The following is a 4213-nucleotide window of genomic DNA, read 5'->3' on the forward strand; positions in this document are numbered from 1 at the left end:
AGAGGCTCGAACAATTAGAACAAGAAAACCCGCTAATGGAAGCTTGCTACAAAGAGGTCTTTTGTCTTTTCCTTTAAAAAAAAAAAGAGAGAGACAAACTCATCATGGGAAAATGTTATGATAATGTATTACCATGCTGAGTTAATTGTCAATTCTAAGTTACTTAAGTGTAGCTTAATGATATGTGCCAGCATTTATTTTAAACTCTAATAGTTATTAATGGATGGAAGGAGAGGGGAAAAACAGAACCAATTTTCCCGCACTTAAAAAGTGGATCTTGGTTAGGAGTAAGTGTACAAAATTCTATAAATAATCAACCTTTCCCTTATTGTAGGACAAGTAAATTTGGTTTTATATGGTGACACGATGTTATAACATCCTTTGAAGGATGCTATTCAGACCAGACCTTAAAACGCCACAAAATACATAAACAGATGCCTTCTAATGTGTTTTGGTGAACTGTAGTAATGGCATTAAACACTGCTAAAGAGAGTTTCAAAGCATCTCACGCCTATTATTTAAATAATCTTCACATACCTCTAAGATAAGTTGTCATGGTTAATCCTATATTGCAGAGAGAAGAGTAAAACACAAAGATTTATTATTTGTATTACATTTTTGATCTCACCTTTTCTCGAAGGAGCTCAGGGCCACAGATATACCCACCCCCAGTGTTTTGTCTGCACTGTAACCCTGCGAGGTAGCTTACTCAGAGGAAGTATGACTGGTTCGAGGTCACTGAGTAGGGTTGCCAGGCACTGACTGAAGGTTAAGGGGGCAGCATCACGGGGGGCGGACAAGGCCTCATCTACTTACAGGAAGTTCTTACCATAGAGCTCTTGGCGATTCCTAGAGCTATGCAGAAATGGCAAATGGTATTCCCAGTAGTAATGTATGGCTGCGAGCGTTGGACCATAAGGAAGGCCGAGTGCCGAAGAATAGATGCATTTGAATTAGGGTGCTGGAGAAGACTCTTGAGAGTCCCTCGGATAGCAAGGAGATCAAATCAGTCAATCCTAAAAGAAATCAACCCTGACTGTTCCTTGGAAGGCCAGATACTGAAGCTGAAGCTCAAAGACTTTGGCCACCCAATGAGAAGGGAGCACTCACTGGAGAAGACCCTGATGCTGGGAAAGACTGAAGGTCAAACAAGATGGGGACGGCAAAGGATGAGATGGTTAGACAGTGTCATAGATGCAACGAACATGAAATTAAGCAAACTCTGGAGGACGACGGAAGACAGGAGGGCCCGGCGTGATGTGGTCCATGGGGTCGCGAAGAGTCGGACTCAACTGTGCGACTGAACAACAAAAGCTCTAGGAATCTCTGGAAACTCTGTGGTATTTTACCATAGATTCCTGGTGGTGGAAAGTGCTGTCGAGGCACAGCTGATTTATGGCAACAGGGCTATTTTTGGGCAGGAACGCACAGGAACGGAGTTCCGGCTGGCTCCCAAGTTGACCACGCCCAGCAGGAACTCATTAGCATAATAGGCCACACCCAACAGCAGAAACTCATTGGGATTGGCTACAATTAGGGGTGTGTGGCCTAACATGCAAAGGGGTTCCTGCTCCAAAAAAAGCCCTGGGTTTTGACAACAAACAAGGTAAACAGAATAAGAAGCAAAAGGTGGGTGTGGCTGGATGACCATACGTCTGGTAACACGGGGGTGTGGCCTAATATGCTAATGCACTGTGTTGTCATGGGTGTGGCCTAATATGCTAATGAGTTCCTGCTGGGCTTTTTCTACAAAAAAAGCCCTGGGCAACCCCATAGGGTTTTCAAGGCAAGAGATGATCAGAGGTGGCTTGCCATTTCCTGCCTCCATGCCACCACCCTGGTGTTCCACGGAGGTCCCCCATCCAAACACTGGCCAGGGCTCACCCTGCTTAGCTTCCTAGCTCTGATGAGATCAAGCTAGTCTGAGCTATCCAGGTCAGGGGGGAGGAGGAGGAGGAGGAGGAGGAGGAGATTGGATTTAGGCCCCGCCCTTCACTCGGAGTCTCAGAGTAGCTTTCAGACTCCTTCCCTTCCCGTCCCCACAAGGGACATCCTGTGAGGTAGGTGGAGCTGAGAGAGCTCTGAGAGAACTGCTCTTGAGAGAACAGCGCTGAGATGAAAATTAAGACTTTTAAACCACCCTCTCCTGCTAAGTTGCAGAACCTGAGCTCATAGGCAAGGACAGCGGCCTTGCCAGCTCTGGGGGGAGAAATTCCTGGAGATTTGGGGGAACATAAGAACATAAGAGACGCCAATGTTGGATCAGGCCAAAGGCCCATCCAGTCCAACACTCTGTGTCACACAGTGGCCAGAAATACCAGTGCCATCAGGAGGTCCACCAGTGGGGCCAGGACATTAGAAGCCCTCCCACTGTTGACCCCCCCTCAAGCACCAAGAAGACAGAGCATCACTTGCCCCAGAGCCCCTATCTATACCTTGTGGCTAATAGCCACTGATGGACCTCTGCTCCATATGCTTATCTAATTCCCTTTTGAAGCCATCCATGCTTGTAGCACCCACCACTTCCTGTGGCAGTGAAGGGGGAGGAGCCTGGGAAGGAAGATTGGAGGCGGGCGCTTAGCAGGGATGCCATGAAGTCCTCTGCTGCTGAGCCACTCCCCTTCCCTGAGTCCGGGTCACATGGTCTGTTGTTCCTCGTTCAGGCATCCCCAACTTATTTGAGCCTCCGGGCATCTTTGGCATTCTGACCCAGCACAGAGCCGCAAAATGGCTGCCACACAATGGCTGCCATAGGAAACCAACCCAGCCCTCCCCCCCACGGTGGCTCTTCAGCTTGCCGAAGATCCCTGAGCTGCGATGATAGCTGCTGCAAATCCAATGTTTTTAAAGCCAGTTTGGTGTAGTGCCTAAGAGCCAGTTCGGTGTGGTAGTTAAAAGCGGCGGACTCTATTCTGGGAGAACCGGGTTAGATTCCCCACTCTTCCACATGCAGCTGCTGGCGTGACCTTGGGTCAGTCACAAGCTCTCTCAGAGCTGTTCTCTCAAGGGCAATCCCCAAAAGAGCTCCGCCTACCTCACAGGGTGTCTGTTGTGGGGAGGGGAAGGGAAAGGAGACTGTAACCTGCTCTGAGACTCCAAGTGAAGGGCAGACCCAATCTCCTCCTCTTTCTTCTCTCAAAATCTGTGCTGTCAATCAAATGTGCCCCGGTCAATCTGAAGCCTTGGTGGCTAAAAGCCCCACCTGGCCCTACCCATTTTTGAGAAATGTTTGGTGGGCACCAGGAAAGGTGTCAGTGGGCGCTCCGGTGCCCATGGGCACCTCGTTGGTGACCCCTGTCCTAATTTAACGGGGAGCAGTAGATTGACAAACAAAACAGGCCGTTGGAGCAAGAGAGAGAATCAGACAGCAGTAACAAGATGTAGCGCGAGCACGGGACCCTGATCGAGAGCAGCCTACGCTTTGCAGTGTGTTACACCACGCTCATGCCCTACGGTATCGATTTCGGAGGAGACAACGGTGTCTCATTAGCACCACTCCCCTTTGCAGTGACACTCCGGCAACAATGCATAATTCCTTGATACTCCCCCCACCCCCAAGCTGGGGAAACGACATCTCTCTTTTCTTCCCGCCGAAGGAAGCACACGCTCATTAGGAAAGAAGACACTTGATTAGATTTCTGGGGGGCATTCAGAAAATCACGCCAGGCCCCAAAATCGTTAAAAATGGATAGCACTACAACTACAAAGCTTTTCGGGGGGCGGGGGGGGAAGGGGAGGGTGCTGTGGCTTTTTAATAAAACAATACTATAAAAAGGCATTTCAGCTTTGCCGGAAAGAGGGAAACACTCCAGCTACGGGGTCCTTGGGAGCCAAAACCGCGGAGGAGAATGTTAGCCTTGTTATTGTCTTATTTACAGAATTTTGTCAGCTGACGTGGTTTTAGAAAAGCCGTCTCGGCATGCCGTCGGGGAAGCTTCATTAGTAACCGTCCCCTCCGTATACACTGTTGAAAGGACCCCAGGCTGATAAGTGCACTGCGTCTTCTAAACAAGCTGGATTTGTCGCAAGGTGAATGTACTGCGGGATAATTATTATTTTTCCTCCCACTAAACTTTTGGAAGCTGTTGGGGAGGGGGGAATCATCACTCTTTGTCTCTTCCTCTTAGCTTGCTGGGAGAAGTGCAGAGTGAGTCACGGCTTTTAGACAAAAGCGTTTCAAACAAAGGTGAGCGCCACCTGAAGATCTTCAGGC

Source organism: Gekko japonicus, unplaced genomic scaffold (assembly GCF_001447785.1).
Source record: "Gekko japonicus isolate JY-2015 unplaced genomic scaffold, Gekko_japonicus_V1.1 scaffold2943, whole genome shotgun sequence".
Taxonomy (NCBI): Eukaryota; Metazoa; Chordata; class Lepidosauria; order Squamata; family Gekkonidae; genus Gekko; species Gekko japonicus.